The 19,844-nt window shown below is 42.3% G+C and overlaps 1 protein-coding gene across 1 annotated transcript in view; it reads left to right on the top strand.

Annotated features, from left to right (window-relative positions):
* The window catches only part of LOC126355586 (cGMP-dependent protein kinase, isozyme 1), a 1,149,467-nt gene that overhangs the window by 545,417 nt on the left and 584,206 nt on the right, over positions 1-19,844 (top strand). The window lies entirely within an intron of this gene.

Consider the following 19,844-nt stretch of genomic DNA (forward strand, 5'->3'; position numbering starts at 1 on the left):
GGCCTTCACTGTAGTAGCGACGACTCATTTAGAAAACTGGCGACGAGGGTTTACAAACCTGGCGACGAGTGTTCAGCAAACTAGCGAGGAGGGTCCAACGAACTAGCGAGGAGGGTCCAACGAACTAGCGAGGAGGGTCCAACGAACTAGCGAGGAGGGTCCAACGAACTAGCGAGGAGGGTCCAACGAACTAGCGAGGAGGGTCCAACGAACTAGCGAGGAGGGTCCAACGAACTAGCGAGGAGGGTCCAACGAACTAGCGAGGAGGGTCCAACGAACTAGCGAGGAGGGTCCAACGAACTAGCGAGGAGGGTCCAACGAACTAGCGAGGAGGGTCCAACGAACTAGCGAGGAGGGTCCAACGAACTAGCGAGGAGGGTCCAACGAACTAGCGAGGAGGGTCCAACGAACTAGCGAGGAGGGTCCAACGAACTAGCGAGGAGGGTCCAACGAACTAGCGAGGAGGGTCCAACGAACTAGCGAGGAGGGTCCAACGAACTAGCGAGGAGGGTCCAACGAACTAGCGAGGAGGGTCCAACGAACTAGCGAGGAGGGTCCAACGAACTGACGAATTGCATCTTTGCGCCTGTGGTGTTTTTGCCCTGGCTGTGTTTTGCTCGGACGACGCAGCATTGTGTCTTATGGGGATGAAACTATCTTCCAAAACCTCCACGTACTGTTCCGTAGTCGCAGTGCCATCAAGGAATGTCGCATCGATTATTCTGTGACTGGACGTTACACACCACACAGTGACCGTTGAGATTGAAGAGACTTCTCGACTGTGAAATGTCCGCAGCTCGTGGTCTAGGGCGCCGGCACTGTAGCTCAGCGTGTTTGGTCAGAGAGCTAGCTGGGCTCTATAATAAGAAAAACTGAGTGAAGGAATCAACAAGGAACTTCAACGGATGTTATGTGACTTCCGCTACGACCAATTAAAACGAAGGGTAACAAAAAAAGGGCGCGCGCTACCGTCTCTGGATCACGGGGTCCCGGGTTCGATTCCTGAGCGTGTTGGGGATTTTTTCTGCCCGGGGATTGGGTGTTTATGTTGTCTTCATTTCATCATCATCATCATCATCATCACCACCATCACCATCATCATCGTTTGTGAGAGTACATTGGTTTGTGAAAAGAAAATTGATTGTGTAAAAAATGGGACTTTCTACAGGCGCTGATGACCACGCAGTTGAGCGCCCAACAAACCAAACATCATCAACGAGCGTGAAATGCTGATTCTCAGACCCCAAAATGCGCAAATTTTGACGAACCCACCCAAATGAAAGCGACTGACAACAACAACAAATCCCATCATGTCCCACGACCAACCTTGCCGTTTGAACGTCCTACCGCAAACCGCTCAGAAGTTATGAGGATTTTATTTCATATAATTCAATAATTGACACCCTGTACATACGTGCGTTCATCCACTGAGGTGGTGTGTTTGTTATGACCCGTACTGTGACGATGTAACATTAACACAGTGCCGATCAATATAAAAAAAAATGAACAGTTTAATAAAATCCCCAGTGTAGTCATATTTAGATTCAAAATTGTAGTCCACCGAAACAAGTTTTGCTATTAGCGCTCCCCGCTGCGCACCGGACGACACGCTTGTTACGAACTTTGGACGCTGCCATTCCGGCTGAGCTGCAGTCAGCAGCGCGAGAGGCGGACGCATTGTGTGTCGCTCCGCGTCGCCGGCGTCCCTTGTACTGCTGCCGGCTCAATCTCGGCCAACGGTGGGCGCTGGTGATGCGATGCGATGCGGCGTGATGTGAATTCGCCGTCACCGTTCCCAGTCCTGGGCAGCGGGCGCCCTTTTACCCCGGTCCGCGACATCCGCTGGCGAGCAGACGGTCTGCCCCGCTACACAAGAGCCCGCATTCCGGGCCGCCGTGCACTCTGATGCGATGGCTGTGTCCACCTCTGCCGGCTGAAAGCAATAGTCGCTCCCCCCTTTAGTATCGGGCTAGTAATATTTCGCTTCGATCAACGTGTCGCAGTTTCTCTCGGTAACATTTGTATGAGACTGGAAGTCTTGTGCTTCGAGCGTCTGGAGTGGTCAAATATCCCGAGCGTGATCACACAGGACTGCAGAACGCTAGAAGCGATAATCATTAGAGGAGAAGCAGATATTCACTCCAGAATTTATTACTCAGGCTTCACCAGCTAACTGAAGTAACATTAAAACAAATTTCAAACGAGCAAATAAAGTTATCAGACGCCACTTCCATAAATAATTTCCGAAAGATTCGATTATCAAATGGTTCAAATGGCTTTGAGCGCTATGGGACATAACATCTATGGTCATCAGTCCCGCCGGCCGCGGTGGTCTCGCGGTTCTAGGCGCGCAGTCCGCAACCGTGCGACTGCTACGGTCGCAGGTTCGAATCCTGCCTCGGGCATGGATGTGTGTCACGTCCTTAGGTTAGTTAGGTTTAAGTAGTTCTAAGTTCTAGGGGACTAATGACCACAGCAGTTGAGTCTCATAGTGCTCAGAGCCATTTGAACCATTTTTTCATCAGTCCCCTGATTCGATTATCATTTAAACGCACAAGATATTTCTACAAACCACGACTACTGTAATTTTCAATGCTATTTTCATTTAAAGGCTACCTAGTTTGTACAATTTCTACCTAACTTTTACAAATTATCCATGGCCGGCCGAGGTGGCCGAGCGGTTCTAGGCGCTACAGTCTGGAACCGCGCGACCGCTACGGTCGCAGGTTCGAATCCTGCCTCGGGCATGGGTGTGTGTGATGTCCTTAGGTTAGTTAGGTTTAAGTAGTTCTACGTTCTAGGAGACTGATGACCTCAGATGTTAAGTCCCTTAGTGCTCAGAGCCATTTGAACAAATTATCCATAGTTTGATTAAAAAAGAAGACTATTTCTCTCTACATTACAACGTACCACTCAATATAGTGTGTCATATTAGCATTTATCCTACACAATGGTTCCAAGACATTGTTACCGACCTTCAGGGATGATGGAGAAGCGTAAATGTATTAATTTCACGTGAGGAGCTCTGGTTCGGAAACGACGGGCTTGAAAGTTATGAGCGGAAATCGTTCTGATGCCACTGACAGTGATACCTGTACCGGTGCTGTTGTTGGTAAGGTTGTAGGGTATGTAGCTTTCAGATGTTGTAGTATCAACCAAAACAAGACAAAAAGCCCAGTAACTGTGGGATCTAAAATACATACCTTAAGAGCCATGGGTACTTGTTCATCTTCGCTATTGTGAAACACGTCCGCTCATAGCTCTTAAGATCTTAAGATATGAACTTCAGAGCCCTTGTTTACCACACTCTTTTTTTGTTTCGGTCCTCTGACAGTTGCCTACCCTACGATCTTACCAACAACAGTAGACACTCCCCGTTGTATGTATTCCACTAGCAGGGGCACCAGAACGATTTTCGGTTACAGATTTGGACTCGGCCGTTTCCGGATCATGGTACCTTGCCTCAGACTGATCCATTTACCTTTCTCTATCGTCCTTGTAAGTTTGTAACGTCATCGTTTGTGACATCACAGACTCACCATATATACAGGGTGAATCACCTGCACCGCAAATACACTACTGGCCATTGAAATTGCTACACCAAGAAGAAATGCAGATGATAAACGGGTATTCATTGGACAAATATATTATACTAGACCTGACATGTTATTACATTTTCAAGGAAATTGGGTGCGGAGATCCTGAGAAATCAGTACCCAGAACAACCGCCTCTGGCCGTAATAACGGCCTTGATACGCCTGGGCATTGAGTCAAACAGAGCTTGGATGGCATGTACACAATTCATCAAGAGTAGTGACTGGTGTATTGTGACGGTCAAGTTGCTCGGCCACCATTGACCAGACGTTTTCAATTGGCGAGAGATCTGGAGAATGTGCTGGCCAGGGCAGCAGTCGAACATTTTCTGTATCCAGAAAGGCCCTTACAGGACCTGCAACATTCTGTCATGCGTTATCCTGCTGAAATGCAGGGTTTCGCAGGGATCGAATGAAAGGTAGAGCCACGGGCCGTAACACATCTGAAATGTAACGTCCACTGTTCAAAGTGCCGTCAATGCGAACAAGCGGTGACCGAGACGTGTAACCAATGGCACCCCATACCATCACGCTGGGTGATACGCTAGTATGGCGATGACGAATACACGCTTCCAATGTGCGTTCATCGCGATGTCGCCAAACATGGATGCGACCATCATGATGCTGTAAACAGAACCTGGATTCATTCGAAAAAATGACGTTTTGCCATTCGTGCATCCAGGTTCGTCTGTGATGTAGCGTCAAGGGTAACCGCAGCCATGGTCTCCGAGCTGATAGTCCATGCTGCTGCAAACGTCGTCGAACTGTTCGTGGAGATGGTTGTTGTCTTGCAAACGTCCCAATTTGGTGCTCAAAAGAGCCATCTAACCATGGAATTTTAATATTCGAAACCGATAATGGATATATGTGAATATATTTTAATACCATATTGTGGTTGATTGCTACATTTAACTTATAACCGTCATAATAAACTAAAATAATGTATAATTACCACGGGGAAAAGAAAATCGTATTAACAAGGAAGTCATGGAAACAGAAGCGAATGGACGGGTATCAAGAGAAAGAAACAAAATGGTAGAAACTGTCTGTAGTAACTTCGGCAAAACTAAATAGTTTTCGGAGCTAAGCGTCCTATGTTTCCGTCGAACAGAATGTACGCAATTAGCGTGTGTTATTGGTTATGACTCGATTTCCACTTTACCGAAACTACAGTTCGGTAGGTTTGGTGCACTACATAACTGACGTTGTAAGTGGGAGGATGACCGGCAGTATTGCTAGCATTGGTAGGGAAAGAGACCTAAATGACTGTGGAGGAGAGAAACTGGGAGTCAACGACTCTTCTTTGTTTTTTGGATTCTTTTTGTTTGATTGGTTTGCCCATAATTCGAATCGTACAGCATTTTTTTGTTATTACAGAATATGAATTGCATTTTATAAGTAATTAAAATTAGTTAATCACATAATGCCAGCGGTTTTATTTGGCCAAAGTAATTACTTGTGATGCAAGTAGTTTACATGCATGAACATTATATATATAAGCGCAGACGTTATGGCATCAAAGAATTTTAAAAATGGCTCTGAGCACTATGGGCCTTAACATCTATGGTCATCAGTCCCCTAGAACTTAGAACTACTTAAACCTAACTAACCTAAGGACATCACACAACACCCAGCCATCGCGAGGCAGAGAAAATCCCTGACCCCGCAGGGAATCGAACCCGGGCGCGGGAAGCGAGAACGCTACCGCACGACCACGAGCTGCGGGCAAAGAATTTTAATTTTATATATAAATACTATATAGTTGCTATTTTGTACTCAGTAGAACGTTCTTCATCACGACCAAAGGCCAAAGTTTCCTGTTATTATCGATAAAGGAGAAAGATGCTTATGAATAACAGAAACATGTGTAGTATAAGTTCGACGAACTACTGAAGCGATGTTTGACACATTTTTGTTTTGCGATTTTTTCTTTTTAATTTTACCTTTTTGTTGAGGAGTTGCTTTTTCCAGCGTTTTATGATGTATCTCTTTTGTTTTCATTATTTTTACTAGAACATTCACCTGTTTCACGTTACAAATCAACAATTTTCCAATGGAACTTGAATTAAACAATGACAGTTTCAGTTTTGCTATAAATACTGTTTATTTTTAAGTAACAGACAGCAGGATAACTACGTAGAACAAAAATGTTCCGTAGGTTACTCGGTCCTTTATATATCCTCACCCAGTTTTTACACAATTCACCGCTTCCGACTTTTAGGGGAATCTACTAAGACCCTGATCGCATAGGTAAACAAAGTGATCGTTACAAGGTAACGCCTGACAGGTATGTAACATACGCTGAAAACGTTGATACGACCGTAACTGACCAAAGCTGCTAAGAGGACTACTGCGTTCCACACTTATGATAGTCTACGGTAATTTTATGACTAGTGTTGACTTACGGTACTGAGACATTTAATCTGAAAAAATTCAAAATTTGAGAATTGATCAGCGGCTTATGGCGAGATACATCTTGAGAATTTGTAACAGAAACAAGAAAACGAACTAATGCGTAAGGAATCAAACAGGTGTGGAAAACGTAGTAATGAAAATGAGAACCAAACCCAAACTGCTCATTTGTTAGATGGCATGTTGAAAGCCAGGTATCAAGACAGTCAGGTGGATGGAGAATTTCGAAAAGCAGCGATCGTTGACAAAAGTGTTGGTATACGGGGTGTCAATAGAGTGAGGAATCAGCATATTATTCTTTCGATGAGTAGTCGTTGACAGAAGTGAAAGTAAACTCAGGCGAGCCCCAATTGTTCAATTGTAACGTGCATTCCGCCATCGATTCAGCAAGAATCCACCTCTGCACAAGCAGGTTTATGACTGGCATGAAAAATTCTTAGAATTGGTTGCATATGCAAGGGGAAGAGCACTGGTCGGCCGCGCAGGTCTGACGAAAATGTCGGGCGCATCTGGCATGCATACACACGGAGCTCTCGGCAGTCCACAAAACGGGCAGGCCTAGAGCTTCAACTTCCTCCAGCAACGGTGTGGCGTGTTCTGAAACGACACCTGCATATGAAGCCTTACAAGTTGCAGAAATGATGGCAATAACAGTAGGAAATTGACGGAGATCCGAATTGTGAAATAATTTGGGTGAAGGTCGCGATTAAAGCAGGCTTAGACATGGTAATTGGATGTCTCTATAGGCCCCCTGGCCAGCAGCTGTTGTGGCTGAGCACCTGAAGGATAATTTGGAAAATATTTCGAGTAGATTTCCCCACCATGTTATAGTTCTGGGTGGAGATTTTAATTTGCCGGATATAGACTGGGAGACTCAAACGTTCATAACGGGTGGCAGGGACAAAGAATCCACTGAAATTTTTTTAAGTGCTTTATCTGAAAACTACCTTGAGCAGTTAAACAGAGAACCGACTCGTGGCGATAACATATTAGACCTTCTGGTGACAAACAGACCCGAACTATCGGAAACAGTTAACGCACAACAGGGAATCAGCGATCATAAAGCTGTTACTGCATCGATGATTTTAGCCGTAAATAAAAATATTAAAAAAGATAGGAAGGTTTTTCTGTTTATCAGAAGTGACAAAAAGCAGATTACAGAGTACTTGATGGCTCAACACAAAAGTTTTGTCTCAAGTACAGATAGTGTTGAGGATCAGTGGACAAAGTTCAAAACCATCGTACAATATGCGTTAGATGAGTATGTGCCAAGTAAGATCGTAAGAGATGGAAAAGAACCACCGTGGTACAACAACCGAGTTAGAAAACTGCTTCGGAAGCAAAGGGAACTTCACAGCAAACATAAACATAGCCAAAGCCTTGCAGACAAACAAAAATTACGCGAAGCGAAATGTAGTGTGAGGAGGGCTATGCGAGAGGCTTTCAATGAATACGAAAGTAAAGTTCTATGTACTGACTTGGCAGAAAATCCTAAGAAATTTTGGTCTTATGTCAAAGCGGTAGGCGGACCAAAACAAAATGTCCAGACACTCTGTGACCAAAATGGTTCGGAAACAGGATGACAGACTAAAGGCCGAAATACTAACTGCCTTTTTCCAAAGCTGGTTCATAGAGGAAGACTGCACTGTAGTTCCTTCTCTAGATTGACGCACAGATGACAAAATGGTAGATATCGAAATAGACGACAGAAGGATAGAGAAACAATTAAAATCGCTCAAAAGAGGAAAGGCCGCTGGACCTGATTGGATACCAATTCGATTTTACACAGAGTACGCGAAGGAAGTTGCCCCCTTCTTGCAGCGGTGTACCGTAGGTCTCTAGAAGAGCGAAGCGTTCCAAAGGATTGGAAAAGGGCACAGGTCATCCCCGTTTTCAAGAAGGGACATCGAACAGATGTGCAGAACCATAGACCTATATCTCTAACGTCGATCAGTTGTAGAATTTTGGAACACGTATTATGTTCGAGTATAATGACTTTTCTGGAGACTAGAAATCTACTCTGTAGGAATCAGCATGGGTTTCTAAAAAGACGATCGTGTGAAACCCAGCTCGCGTTTTTCATCCACGAGACTCAGAGGGCCATAGACACGGGTTTCCAGGTAGATGCCGTATTTTTTGACTTCCGCAAGGCGTTCGATACAATTCCCCACAGTCGTTTAATGAACAAAGTAAGATCATATGGACTATCAGACCAATTGTGTGATTGGATTGAATAGTTCCTAGATAGCAGAACGCAGCATGTCATTCTCAATGGAGAGAAGTCTTCCGAAGTAAGAGTGTTTTAGGTGTGCCGCAGGTGAGTGTCATAGGACCGTTGCTATTCACAATATACATAAATGACCTTGTGGATGACATCGGAAGTTCTGAGTCTTTATGCGGATGATGCTGTGGTACATCGGGAGGTTGTAAGAATGGAAAATTGTACTGAAACGCAGGAGGATCTGCAGCGAATTGACGCATGGTGCAGGGAATGGCAATTGAATCTCAATGTAGACAATTGTAATGTGCTGCGAATACATAGAAAGAAAGATCCCTTATCATTTAGCTACAATATAGCAGGTTAGCAACTGGAAGCAGTTAATTCCACAAATTATCTGTGAGTACGCATTAGGAGTGATTTAAAATGGAATGATCATATAAAGTTGATCGTCGGTAAAGCAGATGCCAGACAGATTTATTGGAAGAAACCTAAGGAAATGCCATCCGAAAACAAAGGAAGTAGGTTAAAGTACGCTTGTTCGCCCACTGCTTGAATACTGCTCACCGCTGTGGGATCCGTACCATATAGGGTTGATAGAAGAGAGAGAAAAGATCCAACGGAGAGCAGCGCTCTTCGTTACGGGCTTTTGTTGAAGTTTCGAGCACATTCCTTCACCGAGGAGTCAAGCAGTATATTGCTTCCACCTACGTATATCTCGCGAAGAGCCATAAGGATAAAATCAGAGAGATTAGAGCCCAGACAGAGGCATACCGACAATCCTTCTTTCCACTAACAATACGAGATTGGAATAGAAGGGAGAACCGATAGAGGTACTCAAGGTACCCTCCGCCACACACCTTCAGGTGGCTTGCGGAGTATGGATGTAGATGTAGAGATGCAGATGTACGAATTTTGCATTTTATTTCTCTAGGATATGCCAGAGGAATAAAAAATACTGGAAATTTGTGGTAAGTTCCTATGGGGCCAAACTGCTGAGGTCATCAGTCCCTAAGCCTACACACTACTTAATCTAACTTACACTATGGACAACACACACACACACACACACACACACACACACACACACACACACCCATGCCAGAGAGAGGCACAGACCGTGACAAGGCGCCTTAGGCCACGCGATATGGCAGAGGACACTTTACCAAACGACTCATACTTTCGAACGAATGGACGTTTCACCTATCGGGTAAAGTAAACCGCAATAATGGATGAATTTGGGCATCACAAATTTCTGGGACGTCCTCGAACAGGGACTCACCGAAATTGAATGAGCTTTGTGAGTTCACGGACATTTGTTTCTTGCGAAGGAATCTATGACAGGAAAATCGTACCTGGACATGCTATAAAATTGGTAGTTTCCTCAACTTTACAAAGATTCTAATGATTTCATTTTTTTGCACGACAGCACCCCGCCTCACTTTGTGCTTGATATGTGGCGTTGTCTTAACACCATACCACAACGTTGGATAGCAAGAGGTGGACAACAAAATCTTGTTCATTGCTTTTGGCCTTTCAGGTAACCACACCTCACACCTTGCGCTTTTTTTTTCTGTAGAGGTACCTAAGAGACAGAACCTTTGTCCCACATATGGCAGGAACTCTTCAAGAGCTGAGAAATCGAATCATTGAAGTTGTCGATGCAATAATCCTGTTTATTCCTGTGTGGAATGAAATGGACTACCCTTTCGATGTTTCTCGAGCAATGCATGATGCTCATGTTGAGTGTGTGGTATAACGTCTGTGCGAACATAAAACTTTGAACCTTCCTCTATCCACTGACACGCGCAATGTTCTTTTAGCTTTAGTAGTTTGTAATAAACAATTGAAATCTGTTCAATCTTTTTGAATCACCCTGTACATTAATAAGGTGCAACGGTCGATATGCGGAGTCTTATAGAAAGGAGAAGTAGTTTAAAATTTTGATTTTCACTTTCCGTCGATAATGCTTGGTGCTACGCAACTAAGCAGTCATTTTACTCGCACTCCATATGCGACTGGGACACGAAGAAATATTAGCGTGTGGTTCCATGCTAAGAACCCTCTGCCATGTACTTCACAATGGTTTCCTGAGTATCTGTGTAGATGTCGAAATATGAGCATATATATGGATGCATATATGGATGATCCATGGGTCAACGAAGCTGTCAGCTAAATTCCAAGAGACAGGAGTAGATCGAGACGACGTCATAAAGGATGGTGTAGGACATGCAAAAACTGAGTGATTGATCCTCGTCAGCATGAGTAAACAAACCTTTGGTGATCACCGGTTTAGGTATTTTTAGCAAAGCATTCGATGATCGAATCATTCCTGCCACAACGGCAGTAATCCGTCTGATAACTTGGTTAAATAGCAGTTAAATTGGAAATTTATGGTAAGGTCTTATGGGACCAAACTGCTGAGATCGTCGGTCCATAAGCTTACACACTATTAAATCTAACTGAATAACTTACGCTAAGGACAACACACACACACACACACACACACACACACACACACACACACACACAAACAAGCTATATAGGCAGAATACTATGACCTGCGTTTTAACGAAAATCTGCTTTGGCAGCACGATGTTTTCCAGTCGCATCATGAATCATACAAAGTGTACTGTTTGTCAGGCAGGCACATTAATAAACCAAACTTAATCTTGTGCCGGTTCCCCGTATTTCCTTAATCCGATGAGACCGGCAAACTCGCTGTTTGGTATCTTCCCCCCAAACAATCCAATCCAATCCTTGTGCCGGAAATTAGTTCTACTATCAGACGCCTAAGATGTATACACTGGGACAGTTCTGTTTTACGTCGAATATTAGGTTTCACCTACTTTTTTTTTGTAACATCATCCCAACACGCCGCGACGGCTAAGCTCAATGTGTTTATTACGATAAATCAATGAAAACCTTTAGCAAAACACCACTACCGCACCTATATTGCCTTTAGACTTGTCTTGGATGAACCGAGTAAGATTTTGAAACATAAAATGTCTTCGAACATTACGAAACACCTGCAAGACAACCATCTATCGACACACAGCCAGCGTGGCTTCAGAAAATGTCGGTCCTGTCAAACTCAACTAGGTCTTTAGTCACACGAAGCCATGAGTTATCAACAAGGGTCTTCCAGTTGATTCCTGTTTTTTAGATTCCTAGAAGGATTTTTATACCATTGCTCAGAAACGATTTCGAATCAAATTACGTACCTGTGCAGTATCGTCTCAGTGATACGTACGACGGGATTCGTGATTTTCTGTCAGAAAAGTTACAGATTATAATGGGTCCTCTGCTGTTCCTAAGCTACATAAATGATTTATGTGATTATGTGAACATCCATCGTAGATTCTTTGCAGATGACGCTGTCGTTTACCCTCTGGTAAAGTCATGATAACATCAATACGAATTACAAAATGTTTTACACATGGTATCTGTATGGTGGGAATATTAAAAAGTCTGAGGTCCATCACATCAGTTCTAAAAAAAAAAGAGTTAAATTTTGGTTACACGGTAAACAAAAAAAAAATTAAATGCTGTCTTTTCAGCTAAATATGTAGGGATTCCAGTTACGAACAACGTGAACTGGAATAATCACGTACTCGTACAAAGTGTTGTGCGGAAGGCGAACTAAAGACTGCGTTTTATTGGCGAAATACTTAGGAAATGTACCAGACCCAACGGACTTCTTATACTACACCTGTCCGTCATCTTCTGAAGTCTCGATGAACGGTATTATATCATTACAAGATAGGATTTATGGAGGGGATCGAAAAAAGTTCGAAGTTGGACAGCTATCTTTGTATTCTCGTGAAATAGAGGGGGAGGGGGGTGTCACGGATTTGATACACTCATCTTTAAAGCAAAGGCTTTTTCGCTGTGGCGAGATGCGAGATATTGTCACGAAATTTCTCATCGGAATATTTTTTTGACTGCCATCTACGTACGGAGAAAAGACTATCTCAATTTATTGAGAAATAGGAGGCAACACGGAAAGATTTATATTTCATTTTTCAAAAGTGCTTTTCAGAGTGGAACGTTCAAGAAGTAGACTGACTGTAAGTGGTTTTTGAAACCTCTATCGAGGAACTAAGTGTCAGTTACAGGATAGTCTCTTAGATGTAAAAGGGATCTCCCTGCTTATTATTTATTTTCGTCTTCTGACCATATTATTACTCGTCTAAGATAATTCAGTGTAAATTTGCTAAAAATAAGATATTTTCTTTAGTGCGTACTAACAAGAATTTTGCAATAAGTTTACTGCACGCAATGTTTTTGTTTTAGAAATTAAACTGGTGATCTTAAATTTAGCTTCTCCTTTTCCGTAAACTTATTGCCCCCTCCCCCCCCCCCCCCCGCCTGAAAATAATTAATTTTGCAAAAATTAGACTGGCTTATTTCCTTACTGAAAAGTAGCATGAATAAGGATAAAATTTCAATCAACGTATCCTACAGGAATGGAAATACTGGAGTAGCCCTTGGGTAGCTTGTAGTTAAGGTGTGGATTGTGTATTACTTTATCTTGCATCTACATCTACGTGATTACTGTGCTTTTCACAATAAAGTGCTTGGCAGAGGGTTCAATGAACCACATTCAAGCTGTCTCTCTACCGTTCCACTCCCGAACGGTGCGTGAAAAAATCGAGCACTTAAATTTTCCTGTGCGAGCCCTGATTTCACTTGTTTTATCGTGATGATCATTTCTCCCTATGTAGGTGTGTGCCAACATAATGTTTTCTCAATGGCAGGAGAAAACTGGTGATTGAAATTACATGAGAAGATCCCGTCGCAACGAAAAACGCCTTTCTTTTAATGATTGTCACTGGAATTCAAGTATCGTGTCTGTGGCACTATCTCTCCCACTTCGCGATAATACAAAACGAGCTGCCCTTCTCTGTATTTTCTCGATGTCATCCGTCAGTCCCATCAGACGCAGACCCAACACCGCACAGCAATACTCCAGAATAGGGCAGACAAGCGTGGTGTGAGCAGTCTCTTTAGTAGACCAGTTACACCTAAGTGTTCTGCCAATGAATCGATGTCTTTGGTTGGCTCTACCCTCAACATTGCCTATGTGATCGTTCCAATTTAGGTAATTTGTAATTATAATCCCTAAGTATTTAGTTTAATTTACAGCCTTCAGATTTGTGTGACTTATCACGCAATGGAAATATAGCTGATTTCTTTTAGTACTCATGTGAATAACTTCACACTTTTATTTATTCAGGGTCAACTGAAACTTTTCGCACCATACAGATATCTTATGTAAATCATTTTGCACTTCGTTTTGGTCATCTGATGAAAGTACAAGACGGTAAATGATAGAATCATCTGCAAATGATCTAATAGGGATACTCAGATTTTCTCCTACGTCGTTAATATAGATCAGGAGGGCCTATAACACTTCCTTGGGGAACGCCGGATATTACATCTGTTTTACTCGATGACTTTCCGTCTATTACTACGAACCGTGACCTTTATGACAGGAAATTACGAATCCAATCTGACAACTGAGGCGATGTTCCATAGGCACGCTTGTGACGAACGGTGTCTAAAGCCTTCTGGAAATCTAAAAATATGGAATCAATTTTACATCCCATGTCGATAGAACTTATTACTTCACGAATGTAAAGAGCTAGTTGTGTTTCGCAAGAACAATGTTTTCTGAATCCGTGCTGACTATGTGTCAATAGATCGTTTTCTTCGAGGTACTTCATAAAGTTCGAATACAGTATATGTTCCAAAACCTTACCGCGAAACGACGTTAGTGACATGGGACTGTAATTCATCGGATTACTCCTACTTGCCTTTTTGGGTATTCCATCAGTTTAGGTTATCTTGCCGTCCACACACAATGGAATATGGCATACAATCCGCCACCTGTGCTACTTCGAGTTAGATCGCAGGATCCGAGAAACGGCACGCTGTGTTTGTGCATGGGGATCCTCAGGGTACGCAGGCGTGAAACGTCATGTCGACTTGCGCCACGATACCCACGTGCAGTGAATTCATTAGCTGCTGCTTAGCGGGTCTGCTGTGGACCCGTACCAGTCGGGACAACACGCAGAGCTCTCGTAATGCCACTGGCGGCGGCTGTTCTCGGTACTTGGCCGGTCAGAAACGAGTTGTGGGAGTTGACGCTACATAGTCCGTGCTACATTAATACCTTCCGGTAAAGTAAAGACTCTGGTTTCTTAACATTCTTTAAACTTCAATTACCGTCTCGCTAGTGTACATTCAATGTCATTTAGTGAGTCGGAGATAACGAAAGGTCAAAAACCATGTCACAAAAATACGAGACTGTGCTCTTAAGCACTGCGCAACTGACTCTCTTGGTTTTGCGCTGCAATAGCGGACTGAGGAAGTGGTGTCGAAACTTTGACCATCATTTTCTCGGTAACCACTGAGTGTCAGCAGCAAAGCCAGCCTTCTGTCGTCCCTCGAAGTTTCGATTGTGTCGGAGAGCGACCTTGAGTGGGTCCCTCTGAATTTTCCTCTGGAGCGAAAAGGTGAAATGGTCAGACTACTCTAGATCTCGAGAACGCAGATAGCAGGCTGAGATTAACTGAAAGAATAATAAGGATGCAAAGAATTTTGCTTGTAAAACGTAAGTTCAGTCAAATAATTATAGGAAGATTACAGCTTAATATCCGGTGGACGTTAGTGTCGAAGCACCATTTCTGAATGGGTAATGAAAAGCACGAAAATAAACAGTAGAAACTCTCGCCGTCTGCGGTCGCGAATTATTCTGCATATAACAAGGCGAAAATAACCATTATTGTACGAGTATAAAATAAATGCCCATTCTCTGGAAGCGGTAATATCCGTCAAGTATCTGGGTGTGACTATTCGAAATGATCCCAAATGGAATAATCAGATTACACAAGTAACGGGTAAGGCGAACTCTAGATTGTGGTTTATTGGTAGAATCCTGAAGTGATGCAGTCCTTCAACAAAGGAAATAGCTTACAATACGTTAGTTCGTCCAGTCAGAGTATTGACCCTTACCAGTTGGGTCTGACTCTTACAAATCTCTTAGAAAGTTTGAAGTGGGGCACACTTGCTGATAGACGACGCGCTAAACGGAAGGGGCTGCTCACTAAATTCCAAAATCCGATCTTCGCCGAGGATGTAGAGCATATATTATTACCACCAACTTTCATATCGCACAATGATCACCGTTCAAAGATAAGGGAAATTAGAGCTCGTACTGAGGCGTTCAGACTAGTTTTTCCCTCTCGCGATTCGTGAGTTGAAGAGGGGGGGGGGGGGGGGAATATGACTTTGGCACGAATTGTGCCCTCCTCCACACACCACTTGGTAGCTAGTGGAGTATATATGTAGATGTAGAAATGTAAGTCCAGGATGGCTTGCCAAGAAGAGGGACAAAAAGAGGCGTGGAATATCGTCGACGACGTACCGCTGTGCCAAAAGTGTGTCGCCGGTCTCAAGCGAAGGTTCCCGCTATGAAAAATGGCACCCCCGACTACCACTTCAGGTTGTTGGTCTTATGGTAGGCCAAGAGCATGTTGGTATCCTACTGCTGTCCAGGGCGTCTCTAAACACGTCTTCGGCCGAGAATCTCATTTACTGGAGTAGAACTGTCTTCAGTGATGAGTGCTGCTTCGAACTGAGGCCTGACGACCAGCGAAGACGTGCCAACATCAGGTTTCACCCCTCCCTTCTCCTATCATCTCAGACACCAACGTGACACTACACTACATTCCCACCGTTACAGTTACCTACACTTACCAGCTACATTTAAGCACATAATTGACATACTTCGCGGAGGAAAGATACCAGCGGACGGGAAGGACAGGCAGAACCTTCCCAGTTAGGTGGCTGAACCTGTCTTTCCGGGTCTTCCTGACATTCACGTCATACGACTTTAATTTTTACTACGATAAAGTCTGCCAGCACACAACAAGAGTTTCTACTGCTTCTGTTATTGCCCAGTAAGATCTTACTCTAGTTGTCAACGTTTGCACCTATCTGGACCGGGCCTTTCAACCAGCTCGATATTTTTATGATCTGACTCGCCACTTGGACAGAATATGGCACGATATCCCTCCGGAGGATATCCAACAACTCTATCAATGCGAAGCGGAATAACTGCTTGCATATGGGCAACATATGGACAAACACGTTATTGACTTGCTCAGTTTGTGTTGTTCTCTCTCTTGAACATGTTGTTGTTGTTGTATTTAGTCTTGAGACTGGTTTGATGCAGCTCTCCATGCTACTCTATCCTGTGCAAGCTTCTTCATCTCCCAGTACCTACTGCAGCCTACATCCTTCTGAATCCGCTTAGTGTATTCATCTCTTGGTTTCCCTCTACGATTTTTACCCTCCACGCTGCCCTCCAATACTAAATTGGTGATCCCTCGATGTCTCAGTACATGTCCTACCAACCGATCCCTTCTTCTAGTAAAATTGCGCCACAAGCTCCTCTTCCCCCAATTCTATTCAGTACCTCCTCATTAGTTATGTGATCTACCCATCTGATCTTCAGCATTCTTCTGTAGCACCACATTTCGAAAGCTTCAATTCTCTTCTTGTCCAAACTATTTATCGTCCATGTTTCACTTCCATGCATGGCTACACTCCATACAAATACTTTCAGAAACGACTTCCTGGCATTTAAATCTATACTCGATGTCAACAAATTTTTCTTCTTCAGAAACGGAATCCTTGCCATTGGCAGTCTATATTTTATATCCTCTCTACTTCGACTATCATCAGTTATTTTGCTCCCCAAATAGCAAAACTCCTTTACTACTTTAAGTGTCTCATTTCCTAATCTAATTCCCTCAGCATCACCCGACTTAATTCGAATACATTCCATTATCCTCGTTTTGCTTTTGTTGATGTTCATCTTATATCCTCCTTTCAAGACACTCTCCATTCCGTTCAGCTGCTCTTCCATGTCCTTTGCTGTCTCTGACAGAATTACAATGTCATCAGTCAACCTCAAGGTATTTATTCCTTCTCCATGGATTTTAATACCTACTCCGAACTTTTCTTTTGTTTCCTTTACTGCTTGCTCAATATACAGATTGAATAACATCGGGGATAGGCTACAACCCTGTCTCACTCCCTTCCCAACCACTGCTTCCCTTTCATGCCCCTCGACTCTTATAACTGCCATCTGGTTTCTGAACAAATTGTAAATAGCCTTTCACTCCCTGTATTTTACCCCTGCTACCTGCAGAATTTGAAAGAGTGTATTCCAGTCAACATTGTCAAAAGCTTTCTCTAAGTCTACAAATGCTAGAAAGATAGGTTTGTCTTTCCTTAATCTTTCTTCTAAGATGAGTCGTAGGGTCAGTTTTGTCTCACGTGTTCCAACATTTCTACGGAATCCAAACTGATCTTCCCCGCGGTCGACTTCTATCAGTTTTTATCTTGAACGTATCATAAACGTTTTCTGAAATTGTGATCATTTGTGCGTACATGTACATCACATTTCGCGATTTCCGTCTCATTCGGATAATTGCTTCCTGGTGAGTGTTATATATATAAAGTGAAATGACTGGATATATCCCATAGCATTAATGATATCGGAAATAGACTCACATCATCTGAGTAGGTTACTCACGCTCACAGAATTATTCCACGTTCAACGAAAACTCATGCGCCTGATTGGTCGCACATTCCTCTGGAGTGACCCGCCAACAACTTCCGACCAAACCACAATGACTACCGATAAGAAAAAGACCAAAAATAGCACGCGTCCTACAGTTCACTCTTAAATACTTTCTGTGAGGTCTCTCTCTATTAAAACGAGTTTTAACACTTGAATAGTGACAAGCATTCGAATTTACATCTATTAGTGCCTGCATGTAAGATATACAATATTACACAACTTATTAACAAAATTTACAACGCATGCCTATATATCAGGCTTTACAATGCCAGTAGGAATAACGGCACCTAACTTACTGGAGAGACATAGATTCTGTAGACAACTAATAGCAACGATTTAGAAAACTGTACATCTAATCACTATCGTGACAACTGAATAAACTGTCTTAATAAATCACAAATAAATGTAATTACGAACTGCAATTAATATTGATATTCGAATCTATCATTCATTAACTTTTTTTATTCTGCTGTAATTCCAATAAAGCAATGAAATAGTTCAGTTGTCATTCCTGAAGCAGAGAATCTGTTTCTGAATCCAGTTGGCTGTAATCGAACTGAAGTTCCTGGGTAACAATAAGTTTTACATGTATTGACGTCATCGGCCATAACGTGTGCTGGAGTACTTCCTCATATTCAGACGATCAAAAACTTTTAGCTAATACAAAGTTCAAACTCACAGCTTTAGAATTGTTTAAAATAATGATAAAATGAAAACTGATTGTTTCACAGCAGTATGTGACACAGTATTAATGAGATAACATAATGCCTCTATAATCTTAACTGTAGACAAATTTTGATCGAACTATTTTGCCACATACATAAAATCAGTCCCGATTTTACTTCTTATAAAAATTAACCGCTACAAAGCAAAAGGATAACACCGTGGCATCGCTGGAATACGACAGCCAAAAGATCGATACAGAAAATTAATTAACATTGTAAAATAGGAACTTAAATTTTCTATGGATTACCGGATTCAATGTTTTCAACATTTTATTTAACCGTTAACTTCAAAAGATGATTTAATTAAATAGGAGCGATACGAACTTCCAGACATCAGACAAAATTTAGATTTACTTTCTTGAAAAGCTGTTGTGCTCAATCTTAACCAAATTAATTATTAATAAAATGACACTACAAATATAGAACAATAGATAATGAATCGGGTAGTATTACAGGTATCAATGACTTGCGTTAATTATGACTATAAAATTATGATTAGGATCATGTTACATGTATTAATGATTTGCGTTAAAGATGTCTATAAAATTATGATTAAGTATCACACTAAAATTGTATTGTCGAAGTCACTCAAAATCTGCTGCAAGCGTTTTAAGAAAATAAAAGTCTGAAACGGTTTGGTCTAACAGATTTGAGTTCTGCAAGAGCGAACCATACATAGTATATCAACAGCAATAACGTTCCATATTTAGAAATTATAATATTTCGTCTCCAATTGCATTTAATCATTGTACTTACTGGGTCTGAAAAGTACTCTTTCTTTTATTCGTCTGGAAGCATCTTTCTAAGTTACGAATGCAGTGTGGCCCATGGAATTTGCAGTGACTCTCGCAGTCACGGGAAACTGTTACACACAGATGCGCTGCAAAAGAGGTAATCATACATATTTGCCCCAACTCGCAGTTACGGTACCTACCCTGTCAAAGATCGACTACAGTCCAAAGATTTTATTTGAACAACTGAGAGAGATTCGCTGACTGTACAAAACAAAGTCCCTGTCTTTGCCAGTGTGTCCACTGTACAGGTTTCACGAAACTGTCCCTAATCATTTATAACAGTAGCTGGAAAATCCGACAATGGCCGGGTATTCATACCGCCAGTTTTCTATTAGAAATGAAAACAAAAAATGAACTTCGTTTGCACTAAAGTATCGAAAATATTTCATTTCTATACATAAAAAAATCTTTTAAATTATTAAACAGTCCCACAATGAAACATGC

This window comes from Schistocerca gregaria, chromosome 1, assembly GCF_023897955.1.
Source record: "Schistocerca gregaria isolate iqSchGreg1 chromosome 1, iqSchGreg1.2, whole genome shotgun sequence".
Classification (NCBI taxonomy): domain Eukaryota; kingdom Metazoa; phylum Arthropoda; class Insecta; order Orthoptera; family Acrididae; genus Schistocerca; species Schistocerca gregaria.